The 19421-nt window shown below is 34.2% G+C and overlaps 7 non-coding genes across 7 annotated transcripts; 5 read left to right on the top strand and 2 right to left on the bottom strand.

Annotated features, from left to right (window-relative positions):
- Positions 1 to 3616: 3616 nt before the first annotated feature.
- TRNAL-CAA (transfer RNA leucine (anticodon CAA)) lies at positions 3617 to 3745 on the bottom strand. The gene is made up of 2 exons: positions 3708 to 3745; positions 3617 to 3661 (listed from the first exon to the last, which is right to left on the bottom strand). It is a non-coding gene; the product is annotated as a tRNA-Leu (tRNA).
- Positions 3746 to 4176: 431 nt separating this feature from the next.
- Positions 4177 to 4305, top strand: TRNAL-CAA (transfer RNA leucine (anticodon CAA)). The gene is made up of 2 exons: positions 4177 to 4214; positions 4261 to 4305. It is a non-coding gene; the product is annotated as a tRNA-Leu (tRNA).
- Positions 4306 to 5764: 1459 nt separating this feature from the next.
- Positions 5765 to 5893, bottom strand: TRNAL-CAA (transfer RNA leucine (anticodon CAA)). Its single transcript has 2 exons — positions 5856 to 5893; positions 5765 to 5809 (listed from the first exon to the last, which is right to left on the bottom strand). It is a non-coding gene; the product is annotated as a tRNA-Leu (tRNA).
- Positions 5894 to 11680: 5787 nt separating this feature from the next.
- TRNAL-CAA (transfer RNA leucine (anticodon CAA)) lies at positions 11681 to 11809 on the top strand. Its single transcript has 2 exons — positions 11681 to 11718; positions 11765 to 11809. It is a non-coding gene; the product is annotated as a tRNA-Leu (tRNA).
- A 475-nt stretch (positions 11810 to 12284) lies between these two features.
- TRNAL-CAA (transfer RNA leucine (anticodon CAA)) lies at positions 12285 to 12413 on the top strand. Its single transcript has 2 exons — positions 12285 to 12322; positions 12369 to 12413. It is a non-coding gene; the product is annotated as a tRNA-Leu (tRNA).
- Positions 12414 to 13436: 1023 nt separating this feature from the next.
- On the top strand, positions 13437 to 13565 carry TRNAL-CAA (transfer RNA leucine (anticodon CAA)). Its single transcript has 2 exons — positions 13437 to 13474; positions 13521 to 13565. It is a non-coding gene; the product is annotated as a tRNA-Leu (tRNA).
- A 707-nt stretch (positions 13566 to 14272) lies between these two features.
- On the top strand, positions 14273 to 14401 carry TRNAL-CAA (transfer RNA leucine (anticodon CAA)). The gene is made up of 2 exons: positions 14273 to 14310; positions 14357 to 14401. It is a non-coding gene; the product is annotated as a tRNA-Leu (tRNA).
- Positions 14402 to 19421: the final 5020 nt, after the last annotated feature.

Raw genomic sequence — 19421 nt, 5'->3', positions numbered from 1 at the left:
CTTTAGCTAGATCTCTACTAAGGGATTCAGCAACATTTTATTGTCTCTGAGTTACCATTATTCATTTTTTTCCCTATATCCTATCTTCTTACGGGAAAAAGATTAATTTCTTATTTAGATAACGACGATTTTGATTTCAGGTTATGGCCATATAGAAATAGTCCTACATAATGGAGCTATAATCGAGACATTACAAATTGGTTATCAATCAACAAACACTTCTCTTGCTATGTTGTCATCTTCAGTATTTACACAAACTGCAGAATATAACAAACGGGTTTTTAGGTTTCAAATAATTTCCATGATTCAAATATATCGGACATATTTACCTTAAAATAACCATAACTAAAGAATTTTTGTTTTCTTATTGGTGAGAATGTAAAAAAAAACAGTTACTGAAATATTTGTTATAATTATGTTTATTTAAAAATCACGTAAAAAAATCTTAAGAGGAGAGATTGACTGGTTTGTGTGACTGGTTTATGCAGACTAGCGTCGCAATGACTATGGTTAAAACATTAAATGGATATTCTGAAAAAGGAAAAAAAAATCGGATTGAACACATCATTTCCTCACCCATAACCACTATATAGATATCATCACCTCACAGGTTCTATGTATAAAATTGAATTTTACTAAAGAAATTTTAGAATAAGAAGTAACGTGGGTGTTAAAATAGAAAATCTAAAATACATGTGATATATAAATTTAATGAAGAGCAGTTTCCTCTAAAGCTCAAGATATATATATATATATATATATATATATATATATATATATATATATATATATATATATATATATATATATATATATATATATATATATATACATATATATATATATATATATATATATATATATATATATATATATATATACATACATACATACATACATACATACATACATACATACATATATACATACATATACATATATATTATCCTCATCATCATCACCGTAACTAGTCCACTAAAGCACAAAGAGCTCAGATATATCCTTCCAATCGCGTCTGTTTAAGATCTTCCCAAGACCTACAAAAAGAAGTCTTGGATCTTTCTATGCTCGTTTATAGTTCGTCAATCCATCATTTTCTCTTCCTTTCCTTGCTTCTTCTGCAATATCTGGGGACCCATTTTGTTATTCTTAATTTCAATCTATCATCTGTCATTCTTATTATATGTCATGTCCATGTCCATTTCTTTTATTTTTCATGTCAGAATATCCTATACTTTAGTTTGCTCTCGTATCCATGTTGCTCTTTTCTCTCTCTCTCTCTCTCTCTCTCTCTCTCTCTCTCTCTCTCTCTCTCTCTCTCTCTCTCTCTTAGTGTTATTTTCATCATTATTCTTTCCATGGTTCTTCGAGTTGTAACTAGCTTATGTTCTAAGGCTTTTAGTAAGGTTCCAAGTTTACGATATATAATTTAAAGAGAGAGAGAGAGAGAGAGAGAGAGAGAGAGAGAGAGAGAGAGAGAGAGAGAGAGAGAGAGAGAGAGAGAGAGAGAGAGAGAGAGCGCTTGATGAGTAAGTGGCGAGCACGTGTTTCTCTAAGGAGAATACTTATCTTAAGCCTCAGTGCCTTATGTAAGGCAATGACGCACTAGGAAAAGTTCATTTTTTGAGAGCAGCGTTTTTTCTTCATAATTCTACTGGATTATAGTCGATTATAAGAATGTCTATATGAAAATAGAAAGAAATTATTGTTTTATGAGTGGTTTTAAGTTCAGGTTTCGTGTCGTACATATTTTTTATGATGACTAGTAGCGTAAATATCTCTCTCTCTCTCTCTCTCTCTCTCTCTCTCTCTCTCTCTCTCTCTCTCTCTCTCTCTCTCTCTCTCTCTCTCTCTCTCTCCTGTTTGTCTGTGCTATCTGAAGCATATACATCGGTCTTGCATCACAATCCTGTCCCAATATAGACCTATAGGCCTATCTTTTTAAATGGCATCATCATTCAAATCTCCACAGCTCGTATTTTTTCTTTCCAGCCGAGAAGACTGCAATTTGACATCGGTGAGCTTTGTTGAATTAGCTGAGATATTACGATTGCCTTCAATAGTTGCTAAACAATACAAATGAAGAAGAAGAAAGAAGTCGTTATTGTGCAAGAAGAGCTGGCGAATAGAGACCACCGGTGAAGGTTAAGTCAGTCTAGTAGTAGAAGCATCACGTAACACCCCTGAACAGATGAGGGCAGTTCTTTGCAGTAAATAAACAGAAATTATTACTACAGCTTTGGTAGAGGAAAGAAACTTTTAATATGTAAATAGAAAAAAAAAACATTGGCTTCTGAAAAATATGAGTCTACTGGTCCCGAGAAGAAAAGAGAAAGAAATAGAGGTGTGGTGTGTTAATCATTATGTAACAGCAGATGCCCATTGACTCAGAGTCTCAGTTGGTAAGTCCCGTGGTCTACCCGTCCCACACCAGGTCTTCCTATAGTCTTGAACATCCATATGGGCCACGCTTGCAGGAGCACGTGCAGGCACGACTAAGCCAGCTTAAACCAATAAACCAGATGGCCATTGGTACTCCCATATTAGACTGACCCATTATATATGTAAGAGTTCCCCCCACATGACAACGCATTGTTTAGAGTTATAAACAAAGTAATGGTTGAAAAGTTCGTGTTTTTATTTTGTTTTCCACCAAAGGAAAAAAGCTTCAAATGTCTAGGCTTGTGCTAAACAAATTAGTGTTTGAAGAGATTGTGTTTTTATATTATTTTGCACTATGAAAAAAAAAGCTTAAAAAATCTAGGCTTGTAAGAAATGTGAATTTTTCATTTACATTATGGATGAACTGTAATGGTTCTTATCTTCCAGGGTTTCTTCGATATATTTCTTTTTCTATAGGTAGTTTTGGATTATAATGAAAAAACAATTTTCATTTATCTTCACTGAAGGCTGTCAGATGTTTATTATCCTGTTATATGTCCTATTTGTTTTGTTTTTTTTTTTTTTTGCTGCCACAAATATCGTTATCAATAATGATGGAAGATTTATTTTTGCTGTGGATCTCACTGTTAAAACTATTCAGTTGTATTATTATTATTATTATTATTATTATTATTATTATTATTATTATTATTATTATTATTATTATTATTATTATTATTAGAAATGTAGTATCTTCAGTGTTTCTTTTTCAAAACATTACATTTTCCAATATCTCCATTATTTGTAAACTGTATATGCATAAAGAGTACCTTGAGTTGAAATAATATATATTGTTATTACTATTATGATTATTATTATCATTAGTAGAGAAGTTCTGCACCTATTATATATGTCAAATGTACATTACAGCATAACTCCTGTTAGTAATAATAATAATAATAATAATAATAATAATAATAATAATAATAATAATAATAATAATAATAATAATAATAATATAGGAATTGAATCGGTAATCAATCCTAAGTATTTTGAATGCATTAAAATAAACGGTAATTTTTTTTTTTGGTTGAGTGAAATACAATACACATCAATGACAATTTTCTATAGGAATCTGTCCTTGTCAACTAAGAAACATCCTTCTTGGCAGCGTAATTACTTTAGAAATTTTCTTGAAATATAGTGTGACAATATATTACCGCAAAATTCACTTTGTCAGAAGTGGGATTCGAACCCACGCCCTCAGAGAGGACCAGAAAGCCCACACGCCTCGTCACCCCTCTATCAGAGGGGAAGAGTCTAACCTTGAGTCTGGCGCCTTAGACCACTCGGCCATCCTGACATTAAATATGACTCTAGTTATATATATATATATATATATATATATATATATATATATATATATATATATATATATATATATATATATATATATATATATCAACAACAACAAATACAGTTGTTCCAAGTCCACTGTATGAAAAAGGCTTCAGACATGTCATTATTCATGTCTGGGGTTTAGCCATTCCATGAACACGGTGGTCATCACGGATTGATGATGGTGGGAGACTAATCTAATCGTTATGGGTGGCTCTGGCTAGTACAGCATTGATGATCATCACAATACACAAACCCTTTCACCATGTTAAGATATCCTCACTCAGAAAGGTCATACTGTATATATATATATATATATATATATATATATATATATATATATATATATATATATATATATATATATATATATATAAAACGTTCATTAAATTTTATGTCAGGATGGCCGAGTGGTCTAAGGCGCCAGACTCAAGGTTAGACTCTTCCCCTCTGATAGAGGGGTGACGAGGCGTGTGGGCTTTCTGGTCCTCTCTGAGGGCGTGGGTTCGAATCCCACTTCTGACAAGATCTTTTTTTATGTTAAAACTTTCTTTTATTCTATAATATATCCTGTAGTTCTTCATAAAATTTTCCTTGCACCAATTTTGATGGTAGCAAGAGATGCAATAGTTATAAACAGACTTCCTTACAGGAAACTTTGCGTGGCTCGCCTGGCACTTTTCTCATAAATAAGTTGGTTCTTGATGGTAAATCTTCTTCTTTTCAACCGTTATCCCAAGATTGTGGGGTCGATTGCCTGATAAACCCTCTATAAGGCCTTCTATCAAAGGCATCATTGTGGGGTCGATTGCCTGATAAACCCTCTATAAGGCCTTCTATCAAAGGCATCCTCTTCCAGCAAACCTCGTCTCTCCATATCATCCTTCACCTTATCTCGCCATCTATTCTCTACCTCCCTGTCGATCTTCTCCCCTAACAGGTTCTCCCCAAACCCGCCTCACTCCCTCCCCACTATTCATCCTCAATACGTGTCCACACCATCTCAGTCGTGACACTCTTATTACATCTGAAAGCTTTACTACTCCTTCCATTCTTCCTAATTCATCATTTTCCTACCTTTTAAGTAATGCTATTCCCATCATACATCTCAGCATTCTCATCTCTGTTCTCTCATGCTTTGCTTCCTCTTTCCGTCTTGAAGTCGACATTTCCGATCCATACGTTAACATTGGTCTTATTACTGTGTTACAGATCTTGATTTTTAGCTTGATTGACGTTTTCTTAACACATATCATTCCTGCTACCTCATCCACTTCCATCAAGCTGCTTTTATCCTATTCTCAACTTTAGTAGCACATCCTGAATCTTGATCTATAATAAATCCCAAGTGAATACCAGTCTTCAAATCAGGAGATTTAGGCAATGATTATATCTATTTAGCCTTGTCAACTAAGAAACATGATTCTTGGCAACGTAATTACTCTTGAGTTTTCTTGAAAGTTGAAAAACACTTTGTCAGAAGTGGGATTCGAACCCACGCCCTCAGAGAGGACCAGAAAGCCCACACGCCTCGTCACCCCTCTATCAGAGGGGAAGAGTCTAACCTTGAGTCTGGCGCCTTAGACCACTCGGCCACTAATTGTTACCTCTGAAATCTTTACTACTCCTGCCATTGTTCCTAATTCAGCATTTCCCTATATTTAAGTAGTGCTATTCCTATCATCCACCTCAGCATTATCATCTCTATACTCTCAAGATTTGTTTCATCTTTTAAAAAGTATTGAAGGCCACGTTTTCTATCCATATGTTAACATTGGTCTTATCATTGTTCTATAGATCTTGGCTTTTAGCTTGATTGGCGTTTTCTTATTCCTGCTACCTCATCCACTTCCATCAAACTGCTTTTATCCTATTTTCTACTTTAGTCGCACAGCCTTGTCAACTAAGAAACATGATTCTTGGCAACGAAATTTCTCTTGAGTTTTCTTGAAGTTTAAATAAAATGAAAGTTGTAAAACACCTTTGTCAGAAGTGGGATTCGAACCCACGCCCTCAGAGAGGACCAGAAAGCCCACACGCCTCATCACCCCTCTATCAGATGGGAAGAGTCTAACCTTGAGTCTGGCGCCTTAGACCACTCGGCCATCCTGACATTAATCATGATAAATGTTTTGTATATATATATATATATATATATATATATATATATATATATATATATATATATATATATATATATATATATATATATATATATATATATATATATATAGTAACTTTCTGTTCGTGCATGACTTTTCCCGTAGTTGAGTTGGTTCTTGGTGGTTACTAGCTGTCTTAATCAGCACATGTAAGCAATGTTAGATCTAGGTACCAAGGGACAATAGGATATTCTATGTGGAAATTAATTCAAAAGAGCTATTAACGTCTTTCTTACCTTAAAGACTATGCATAGAAGGGTGTGTTTCAACAACTTAAATTCAATAACCCTCCAAAAAAGTCTTCCAAAAATATTGTAAAGTTTTTTTAGTCTCCAAAAGTGAGAAAAGTTGATCTTTAAATAAATAACATTAAAGCCCAGAAGCTTTTTTTTCCATTCAATTTATAAACAACCAACAAGAATAAAGTCAACTTTCAGATGAATGAACAAGGGAAATTATAGTTTTCTCCTCTTTGTTTATATTTTGTACCACTCACGTGATCTGGATCGTACTTCTTCTTCTTCTTTGTCTACATCTTTTCCCACTTCTATGTGGGGTCGATCTTTCTGGTCAGCTTTCTCCATCTACCTCTGTCCCACACTTCATCACCGGTTAATCCCTTTGATTGAAGGTCATCCTTGATACAGTCCACCCACCTTCGATTTCGTCTCCCTCTCCTTCTCGTTCCCTGTGATCTGGATCGTACACAAAAGCTTAATTCAATGAAAAGTACATAAAAAAAAAAAAATTGTGACTTTTTAATAAGCATAAAATAATAATTAAATGAATAGAGGAATCCATTTTGGTTACCAATGGTCATATGAATTAGTAAAAATGAACAAATAGTTGAAGTAAAATTTTTTATATACCTTCAAAGTCTCTAAGTGTGTAAAGAAAAAGTTTACTTTTTTTGTAACATTCAGTTACACGAAGAACAAACATTAGAAATGTTGTAACAGACTGCGCTGTCAAAAGATGATTGAATCTTAAAGGCGACGCATTATGGATTTCTGGTAGAGAGAGAATAATATTTGTTTCAGTTAACTTAAGAAGTTAATTATGACCCTGGTACTTGTGGAAGTGTAATGAGTTACATCCTGGGATTACAAAGGACGCGTGGGTACCAATTTCATTCTAATAGCCAGGCCTTCTCCATCATGAGGCTCAATACTACACAGTATTCTAGAAGCTTTATTCCAGCTGTTACCAAGTTGTGGAATGATCTTCCTAATCGGGTAGTTGAATCAGTAAAACTTCAAAAGTTCAAAGTTGGAGCAAATGCTTTTATGTTGACCAGGCTGACGTGAGTTTTTATAGTTTATATATGACATATCTGTTTTTGACATTGTTAATAGTTTATATGTGACATATCTATTTTGACGTTACTGATTTTAGAATGATTTATTGTAAGTTTGTTCCCATCATTTATTCATTTCCTTATTTCCTTTCCTCACTGGGCTATTTTTCCCTATTGGAGCCCTTGGGCTTGTAGCATCTTGCTTTTCCAACTAGGGTTGTAGCTTGGCTAGTAATAATAATAATAATAATAATAATAATAATAATAATAATAATAATAATAATAATAATAAAAAGTGATCAAGTAAAGATATTTCAGCGACGCCATATAGAAATAGGAAAACTGAAGGCTAAGAAGAAGAAATTTATTATGGGTGTATATGACATAATACTTGCTTATTGAGAACAGTCAGATATGAAAAAAAATCGTTATAATTCATTAAGTCTGTTAACCATAGCAGTAAATTATATACCGGATCGTTGGTCGACTGCTGAGTTACAGACAGAATGGAGATGGTCGTTAGAATAGAAACCTGATTTCTAGAAGATTAATTAAGAAACAGAAGAATAACTCTTTACAGAAGGTGTCCTTTTTAGATAGCTGAACATCCAGTAAGGTCAGATTTATCAGTTTATAAGCTCGTTAAACATCCATGGGGTCCAGTGAAGGCTAAAACATCTAAAAGGAATTTTTTCTTAAAGTTGGTAGGATAACACCTTCTCATGCCACCTATCTTACGGAAACTGCATAAGACAGGGTATATATCTACACACACACACACACACACACACACACACTCACATATATATATATATATATATATATATATATATATATATATATATAATAATATATATATATATATACTATATATATATACTGTATGTGTGTGTGTCGGTGCGTACCATGGTCTTCCACTGTCTTGGGTTAGAGTTCTCTTGCTTGAGGGTACACTCGGGCACACTATTCTATCTTATTTCTCTTCCGCTGCATGTTTATGCGTCTTTGCAAGTGTGTGTGGAGAAAGAGAGAAATGGTACGGACTTGTGTGTATGTTTAAGAACAGGAACTTGCTCGATAGTGCGTTTGTTAATTGAATTCTTCCAAAGATATCGCGTGACAACCTTTCATTATTAGCTGCAAATGTAAAAACCACATTCCAAACAAGAGCCTGCCATGCTTTGTCGGATCAATGCGTTTATGACACAGAGCGCTTTCATGTTCGCACCCAACAACCCTCCCTGCATAGGAAGCAAAGTCAGGATGTATTGATACATACGTGCCAGAATGCAGTTCAAGGAGGGTTCGTTGCCTTGATAACTGGTTAGTCTTGACTGTTCATGACTTGCGTTCCAGTTATTAATTTCGTCCACACTTGGATGAAACAAGGAATATTCTTCTTCTTCTTCTTCTTCTTCTTCTTCTTCTTCTTCTTCTTCTTCTTCTTCTTCTTCCTCTCTGCCTTCAGCTTTTAGCAATTTTCCTAGGCTGTCACTGCTTCCTATCAGCCTCTTCACACTGAAGGTCACGGTCTCTGAGCTGAAAACATTCCTTAGAAAAGAGGTGAGAACGAAACCTCAGAGAAAAGTTAGCAATGCAACTAATTAGAAATACTCGACACTAAAATCTTGAAAAACTAGACAAGAAAGACCCATAACAAATGATAGAAACTTAAAATAATTTCGTAAAATAAGACTTTCCAATAAAACGTGTAAAAACAATACTAACGAATGTGAGATCTAAAGTTTTCTTCCTTATTTCCCAGAGTTCTTAGAGGTCGTTATGAAGCGTATTAAACAATTTAATGATAATATCATCACGACCTTCAGTGACACTAATCGAACTTAGATCTATGAAAGAAATTTCAATTTTAATCAGTTTGCTTGGAGTACGGGTTCCTTGGAATCATTGATAAGATTCACTTATGATTATCTATAACAAATAATTTATGATTATACGACAGCAGAGTCTCATTTGATAATCCATTTCTTGAGTACCGGGAAGCACGCGAGATTAAGTAAAGATAAGAAGAAAGAAATGAGATTAAATTGATAACTTGATTTGCGTCATCGCAAAGAAATGAAAGAACTGAGAACTTGCCCTTTAGACTTGTCAGGTGGTCTTATGACAAGCGTTATGATGATAGACATGGCTTGTCTTTTATTGTTGCTGAATGACATGAAGGAAAAGGGTCTAAGAAAACAAGATGTACAGGACAGAGGAAGACGGAGAAGGCTGAATAGAAACAGCGACCCCATAAAGAAATGGGAAAGGTTAAAGGCAAAGAAGTTTTTTTCTATTGTTGGTGTTATTGGTGAAGCAGCCTTAACTGTGTATCACAGAGTATAGATATGACAGAGAATGTTAATCAGATCCTGAAAGAAATTTGGTAAAAGTTGCATGACTAGAAATATGATTAACTCTCAATTATTTCGTTTTAACGATACGAATATGTGGTGTCTCAAATAGGTGCTGTATTAACCCATGGCAGGGCCCCTAGGCTTCAAGCTTATTTTGGGCCCCTCGAGATCACCTAAGGGCACCCGTTACAATAGTATTACAAATGAGGTAAATAATCCATAGATTTAACATCTAACCAAAAAAAAAAAAAAAAAAACAGAAAAAAAAAATTGTATATGGCTCTGCTTTTGGTGGGGCACTAAGTTTCATCCTAGTCAACTGTAGAGATAATACGGCTCGGTCTATGGGATAAATTTATTGATATAATTTATGGATCAGGGGATATCAGTAGTTATCACTCCATACATATCATTATGAAGATTAATACATTACAATATATGACCTACATCTTATTATCAGAGTTAGTTTCAATCATGTCTCATTTTGAACATACGCCTAGTCTATATGTGGCAGACATTACAACAATTTCCCATTCTGCTTCATTTTACCAACCAACGTATTTGTTTATTAATTTTTCTGAATGCCGACTAGATCAGATTCTAAGTTATTTTGATTTTGCAGTATCTAGTATATTAAGTATCTCTACATCGCCCTTTAGAGAAATAGAAATCGTTAGTAAGACATAATCTTGCACAGTTTCTTAAATAGAATTAATAGCGTTAACTGCACTGATGGTCAAGACATCTCATAATGATTCCACAAGCTTTTTGGAAAAAGAAAAGCTAAAAACGATTTTCCACAGGGATCTTTCATAATATTGTGAAAAACAAATAAATTACACTTGGGGTTCCACATATATTAGATTGTCGGAAAAGAATGTTATGTGATCAATTTTTCTATACAATTGATTGCACTTACTGTAGGATGTCGGTAGTTTACCAAAGAGATCAATATACAAAACAAATAAATTGCTGCCGTTCTTATAATAAATTTCCAATTTTTTTTTTTTTTTTTGGTTTTTCAACATAACTCTGCCACTTTTATCGAGGCTGTGTGCTTCATTTCCATATCCTGCAAGATACAAACATAGTTTCGTTTTCCAACAGGTAATATGTTTTGAAATTAGATCATAATAATATTCAAAAGCTTGGTGTAACCTAAATATTTCCAATGTACTTTGAAAACACAGTGATGACCAAAGATTCTATTTACCCATACAAGAAGAGGAAGAATAACTTTGGGTATGGCACCTTGGATTACTCGGTCATGCTGATAAAAACTTGGATGTTTAACTAATTCTTGGCAAGAATAATATACTGTATAGTAAATAAAGAATATGTGGTTAATATAGTCTTAGAAACAGTTGAACTACATGCTATAGATTATAATAAATATGCTGTATGCAAAGGCATACCTTCTTTTATTTATAGACGATGGAATTAATTAAATATTACTTTATTGTAGCTAGACTAAAGGATCATTTCCTAGATATAGCAAACTTTTAAGCAACAGAGAAAAGATAATACACACACACACACACACACACACACACACACACACATATATATATATATATATATATATATATATATATATATATATATATATATATATATATACATATATATACATATATCTATATATCTATATATATGTGTGTATACTGTATATATATATATATACACACACACACACACACATATATATATATATATATATATATATATATATATATATATATATATGTATATATATAAATGTGTGTATACTGTTTATATATATATATATATATATATATATATATATATATATATATATATATATATATATATATATAACAGTATACACACATTTATGTAAATGTGTGTATACTGAGAGAGAGAGAGTGTTATATTAATGCTTTAATAATGAAATCAAATTTAGCTATAGAGAAATATTTTGTTTTACTATAAAGACTTCAGTTTCCATAAGTGTTACACACTTCAGGGTCAATGCAGGATCTAATAAGCTTTGGAGATATGTATCTTTAAAAGAATACTATAGCCCTAATGAAATAGTAGACGTATTCCAATTAAGTCAAGTCAGGATGGCCGAGTGGTCTAAGGCGCCAGACTCAAGGTTAGACTCTTCCCCTCTGATAGAGGGGTGACGAGGCGTGTGGGCTTTCTGGTCCTCTCTGAGGGCGTGGGTTCGAATCCCACTTCTGACAATGTGATTTTACTGGCAAATACCGTTAAAACCTTAGATATTCCTCATATAAATATACAAACGTGGTTCAAAAAGACTTCTCAATTCACATCCAAAAAAAGTGGTTATAGAATGAAATTAAGCTACCCCTACCAATTAGGTGACCATAGTGTACACACTATGAAACTTTTGCTAAATGTGTATAGTTTCTATTTTGTACAAGTTCAACTTTGGGTTGCTTACAGATATGAATTTGTGAATGAGTGAGAACCCACATTAAGAGTTCCAATTCGACCTGTTGATCAGTGGCATTTTGAGTCATTATCACATTTCCTAAGTGTAGACAGCCAAAAAAAAAAAATAGCAAAGATTTCAGTCAGTTTGTGTACAGAATTACTGACTTTACGGGCAAAGAAGAATTGCTTAATCTTTTTTAAATCTCTATTTTCTAGTACTGCAATTTGGCACAAATAATGTATGTATTCATTGCTGATCATGTCAGGATGGCCGAGTGGTCTAAGGCGCCAGACTCAAGGTTAGACTCTTCCCCTCTGATAGAGGGGTGACGAGGCGTGTGGGCTTTCTGGTCCTCTCTGAGGGCATGGGTTCGAATCCCATTTCTGACAACTGGATTTTACTGGTGAATACTTTTAAAACCTTAAATACACCAGAAAATGGAGGGTTCTTAAATAGCTCACAATTCACCTTCATCTAGAAGTGTCTCAATGATGGGCTGGGCAATGGCGGTGGGGTAGTTTATCCACCCTGGCAGGCTCAACCATACCGCTATGGCCAGTTCTGAGAGACCAGACCAAGACTGGACCCCTATAGGCCTTCTCCTTTATTTTAAGATAGGCAAAGGCTAGGAGAAGGAAAACTCCAAAATCAAACCAAACAAGACCCCAACGGCGGAGCTTCCCAGCGCCGGCGGAAGAGGGCAATGCCTGTCGGGCAGGCAACAAGGCGGGCCTTGACATAACAAGAACCCGGCAGCCCGATGCAACCAACATCGGAGAAGCCGCCTGTCTCATATGTCTTGAGCCGCGGTGAAAACGATGTGGGCCAAGTGTGTGTGCGTGGCCGTTGCAAAGCCACGACCACCCAAAACAATATACCCAGCTACTGGCATTCTGTCGTTTCCTCCATCAGACATAAGCACCCACCCCATAGATAGGAGGCTGATGGCTAACGACAGAACCCAATACTCGGACACGAGTAGGCGCCGACGACGACGAGAAGTGTTATCGAATAAAATTGGGCTATTGAGGCTCTGTATACAACCCTGCAATCAGATGACCAGATACAGTACATACTATGAAACTTCAGGTTCATTTATGGTCAGTTGCAGACTTGAATTTGAGAATGACTGAAAACCAACATTCAATGTTCCATTTCAACCTGGCCTAGCATTGCTTCAATTCGGTTAATGTGTATTAGTAGCGTTTGAACCACTAATACACGTATCAAGTTCAAATATAAGAACAACATTTGTCTTGTTCAAAACAGAAAAATGCAATGTTTCTTTCAATTTGCCCAAAGAATTACTGACCTCAGGGGCAGTAAATAATTTATTAATTTTTGGAAAGGTGTATTTTTCAAATGAATATTATAATCTGGCAGAAATTATAAATGTATTCTAAACAAATCAAGTCAGGATGGCCGAGTGGTCTAAGGCGCCAGACTCAAGGTTAGACTCTTCCCCTCAGATAGAGGGGTGACGAGGCGTGTGGGCTTTCTGGTCCTCTCTGAGGGCGTGGGTTCGAATCCCACTCCTGACAAGTAATTTTGCTAACAAATACTAATAACACTTAGATATTCCTAACATGATTACATTAAGAAAACTTATTTACACATTAAAACAGGTGGTTCTAAAAGACTTCTCAATTCACATTCAACCAAAGTTATTATAGAATAAAATTAGGAGATTGAGGCTATATAAACCTCTCCAATCAGGGCACCACAGTATACATACTAAGAAAATTTTGCTGATAGTGTACGGCTTTAAATTTAGTACACAGTTCAATTTAGGGTCGGTTACAGATATGAATTTGTAAATGAATGAAAACTACCATCAGGCGTTCCGATTGGACCTAGCCAAATATTGCTTAAATTCTTTTGATGTTTATCAGTATCATCATGTAGTCTATTTATTTCTTTATTTTCTTTCCTCACTGAACTATTTTTCTCTGTTGGAGCCTTTGGGCTTATAGCTTCCTGCTTTTCCAACTATGGTTGTATGGTTGTAGCTTAGCTAATAATAATAATAATAATAATAATAATAATAATTCATTTCCTAAGTTAAAAAATAGCAAAAAACAAATTTGCCTTGTCAAAAAAAAAAAAAAAAAAAAGACTTCAATCAGTTTGCGCAAAGAATAATTGACTTTGGGGGCAATGCAAAAATTCTTAATATTTATGAGATATGTATTTTTCAAATGAATTGTGAAATATAGCACAAATAATGTAGATATTCATATCAAATTAAGTCAGGATGGCCGAGTGGTCTAAGGCGCCAGACTCAAGGTTAGACTCTTCCCCTCTGATAGAGGGGTGATGAGGCGTGTGGGCTTTCTGGTCCTCTCTGAGGGCGTGGGTTCGAATCCCACTTCTGACATTGTGATTTTACAGTAAAAGAGAGTTAAAGTCTTACAGATTTTTAATAACAAGTGAGAGATATTAAGTTTTATGAAAGACTGTTTTACCAACAACATCCTGAATGCACACGATGGACTGACGAGCTAAGAAAATTTGCAGGTATAAACTGGCATAGAAAAACCATAAACAGACGCAAGCGGAAGGACATGTCTGAGGACTTTGTCCTGTAGTGGAATAATGACGGCTGATGTATACATATATATATATATATATATATATATATATATATATATATATATATATATATATATCTTTATTTCCTTTCCTCACTGAGCTATGTTTCCTGTTGAAGCCCTTAGGGTTATAGCATCCTGCTTTTCCAACTAGGGTTGTAGATTAGCAAGTAACAATATATATGTATGATGTATATATATACATATATATAATATATATATACATATAAATTTATATATATGTATATATACATTTATATATATATGTATATATATATATATATATATATATATATATATATATATATATATGTCTCATGATTTGTGTATCATTATCTTATACTTTTACTATCTCTTATACTATTGTTATCATCAAGGAACCGCAACATTGCTTGCAGGATAACAGATAAATGGCGCAGTATATGCAATGGGTTTCATAATTGATTCAGGAATGAAATCAAGATGATGATATTGACAATTTCATGGGTTTCTCCACACGCACAATACCTACACCGTATGTATTATATTTTTCAATTCTGTAGGATAAATTTACTCGACTATCCGTGGTTAATAACAACCTTATCCATCTGAAAAGCAAAGTATTGAGAGAAAATCAATGTAATAGGAGAGAGAGAGAGAGAGAGAGAGAGAGAGAGAGAGAGAGAGAGAGAGAGAGAGAGAGAGAGATTTGCCTGTAGATTGGCCCCATCCCTCTTCGGTTAGATTATCCTGCTGTGGCCTCCGCTCATATGATTTCTAGTTTTGTAAGTAACTATTATTAAGATAAGTAATTGAGAGAGAGAGAGAGAGAGAGAGAGAGAGAGAGAGAGAGAGAGAGAGAGAGAGAGAGAGAGAGAACAAAACTGACGATATCTGTAGGAAATCGTAGCAGTTACTGAAACTTTAGGTTAAGAACATACTCCAAGCTACTCCTTAACGCTAATGCAGTCTGTATTGTTGGGGGTGTTAATAAAGGGAGGTTATGGTGGGGTGGTTGTAAGGGTAGGTTTGGGGAGTGGGTGGTCTGGGTATGGGGGCAGGTATTCAACAACCCCCCCCCCCCCACCCTGCAGCCCCGCCCATCCGACTGACATCATCAGAACCGTCGGAAGTTTTTCCAATATTGATCGAACGCCAGAGCATATTTCAAGGTCAAGTCGCTGTCTCACAGCAGGGAACGTTTGCTTCATAAGGTTTAGGTAAGGTGATATTAAGACTGTTTCATGCAATGCACCGTTCAGTTATGTTGCAATTAGCTCTAGCAGTTGCATGCAGAAGTGTTTTTGTGCTCGTTATAGATGAGTGACAGAGTATAGTGTAGCTCGTTTATACCATTTTCATATATATATATATATATATATATATATATATATATATATATATATATATATATATATATATATATATATATATATATATATATATATATATATATATATATATATACTGCGAGTACGGTGATTACCTCCATCGTGTCTATACCCATTTTAGTCGGCTATATACATAATTCAGGGTGCCAGGTTGACAACGTGTGTTTTTTTTTTCTTTTTTTTTTGGGGGGGGAGGACCTGAATGGCTTTCGTCTTCCCATGGTCGAACCTGGACTTATCCCTTGATACAATTGTATAACCCAGTCCAACAACTGCCTTAAAAGATAGAGCAATAAAAATGCAACACATATGGTTACTTGAAAGAAAAATCTTCATTGCCATAAGAAAATTGAGAAGAAAATAGTTATTCCAGACTAATTCTTTCAGCCGTCAGAGACTTACGTAACATTTTGTCATTATTAGGTCAAGAGAGTAACGGTCTCGGAGTGAATGATGAGAGAAGCCTTATCTTTCGAAAGCCCAGGAAGATTAGAAAACCGCATCTGATATATCTCTAGTACAGGGGTACTATCTAGGATAGCCTAGAGACAGCAATTTGTACAGGGATCACTTTCCATAGATAGGAATATCCAAGAATGAAAGCAGAATAAGTTAACAAAGGTAGTATAAAAAAGTGTACGCAGTAACTCTGCTCTGAATTACACTTCAACTGAATCAAAATTCATGGGTTGTGTCACCACAGACTGTCTCGTGTTTGTAGCAGTTCGTGCAGACAGTGGTTGAGACCAACACTGGTTCTTAGAGTGGAATCAGGCGTCATATCTGTTCGCTTGCAAATTGCCCACACGCAATCCTGTTTTCCTGCAAACTTGTTTTCTTTCTTGCAGTATCGTCAATAATAATAGGATGTCACACAATATTTTTTTCTCATAAGTACCTTAAGGGACTGTCCTGTTCTTAGCAATCCAGAACTAACTGAATACATTTCCTGCTAAAGCTTTCTTAATTCAGCTCTCGTATGACCCACCTTTGGTCCTTGTAGGAAAGCTAATATGTTAGGCTACACACTCTCCTCTCTCTCTCTCTCTCCTCACACTCTCTCTCTCTCTCTCTCTCTCTCTCTCTCTCTCTCTCTCTCTCTCTCTCTCTCTCTCTCTCTACACACACACACACACACATGTATATATATATATATATATATATATAATATATATATATATATATATATATATATATATATATATATATATATATATATTTATACATATATACATATATATATATATATATATATATATATATATATATATATATATATATATATATATATATATATATATATATATATATAACAATAATTGTAGCTGTTTCTAGCCCATTGCAGGACAAAGGTTTCAGATTTGTCCTTATTCATGTTTGGGGCTGGGCCAGTTTTCATCAGTACGCTGGCCACTGTGGATTGGTGATGGTGGGAGACTAGTCTGAATCCCCACTTACTAAGGGATATATATATATATATATATATATATATATATATATATATATATATATATATATATATATATATATATAAATTTTCAAGCATCACTAAACAGGATCGTATAGAACACTCCTAGCACTTCGTTACAAATAGGATACCAATACAAAACTATTTGAACTGTGACGTCATAATGTCGGCACAGTTACACCAGAAAAGTATAATAATTCACAAACAGTTATTATACATCATACGTTTGCTCACCGTGGGAAATTCTAAAATGGAAGCTCGGCCGTTCTTTTGTCTGGTTTTCCCATAGCTACCATTCCAGCAATTGTTGCCTTAGGGAGGAAGTCTTCCACCCAACCTATTTGCATATTTCTCTCTACTTTACCACAAGAGCCCCGTCTAGCCAAAAGGGCCAAGCAATCAGAAACAACAACAACAACAACTGCGACGACGACGACAAGCATAGGCCTACTGCGAGGCTGTGAATTTTTCTTTCTGCTGTCATTTTTGTTGTACTGACTTTCATAATGTACCGTTTGGCCCAGATATTTCCATTCCCATTAATTTTGTTCTTATTTTCTTCGAGTCTGGGCTGGTTAACGGCATTCTAATCACCGTTCTTCCAGTGTTTGCAGTAAAGGAAAACTATTTTCTTTCTAACGATACAACAACTTATTGTTATATTATCGGACGTGTTCTTATATATATATATATATATATATATATATATATATATATATATATATATATATATATATATATATATATATATATATATAAATTATATATATAGACATATGTATATACATACTTATATTATATATATATATATATATATATATATATATATATATATATATATATATATACATATATATATATATATAAATTATATATATATAGACATATGTATATACATACTTATATATATATATATATATATATATATATATATATATATATATATATATATATATATATATATATATATATACTATAGGTGCTACTATAGCGTGAGGTCTACCACACTATAGCGTGAGATCTACCTCCCTTTAGTACTATAGCGTGAGGTCTACTGCTGAATTATATTCGTCCCTCATAGATAAAAACACATTTCATACATTTGTTTAAGCAATAAACACTGAACTTAAACATATCTTAGAAATGACTTAAATGGATAATTGGATTTCTAATTACATTTAAAAAAAAGAATAAAGGTAAAAATAAACATGTTATATATTTCCATAAATTTATTCTAGCGATACACTCTTCGTACATCAAACAGGTTATCATATATTTCCATACATTTATTCTAGCGATACACTTTTCTTACATCAAACGGGTTATCATATATTTCCATACATTTATTCTAGCGATACACTTTTCTTACATCAAACGGGTTATCATATATTTCCATACATTTATTCTAGCGATACACTCTTCGTACATCAAACAGGTTATCATATATTTCCATACATTTATTCTAGCGATACACTCTTCGTACATCAAACAGGTTATCATATATTTCCATACATTTATTCTAGCGATACACTTTTCTTACATCAAACGGGTTATCATATATTTCCATACATTTATTCTAGCGATACACACTTCATACATCTTCTAAGAATGACACAAAAATCATTGGATTTTTTTCTCATCACCTTCCAGCAAAAATGATCAAGATGAGACTGGAACAGCTGACGACCAACACCTCGCATTGTCTTCAGAATCATCGCTTTAGTGTCCAACCACTATCGCTCAATTGATATCTCTTTTAGGCCGAGTGAAAAACTGATTTAGGAACTCCATTTACTTCCTTTTTTATGGGCAGGTCACGTGGACAGGTCACGTTTTTGATGGATTTGGGCAGTTCACATGTTCGATGGTTAGGTGCGGGGCTCTGGGACGCTGGGTAGGCGACATATGGCGGTAGACCTCACGCTATAGTAGCACCTATATATATATATATATATATATATATATATA

The sequence above is a fragment of the Palaemon carinicauda genome, chromosome 37 (assembly GCF_036898095.1).
Source record: "Palaemon carinicauda isolate YSFRI2023 chromosome 37, ASM3689809v2, whole genome shotgun sequence".
NCBI lineage: Eukaryota > Metazoa > Arthropoda > Malacostraca > Decapoda > Palaemonidae > Palaemon > Palaemon carinicauda.
Note: the sequence above shows the minus strand (reverse complement) of the source record. Positions and strands in the feature narration are given on the sequence as shown.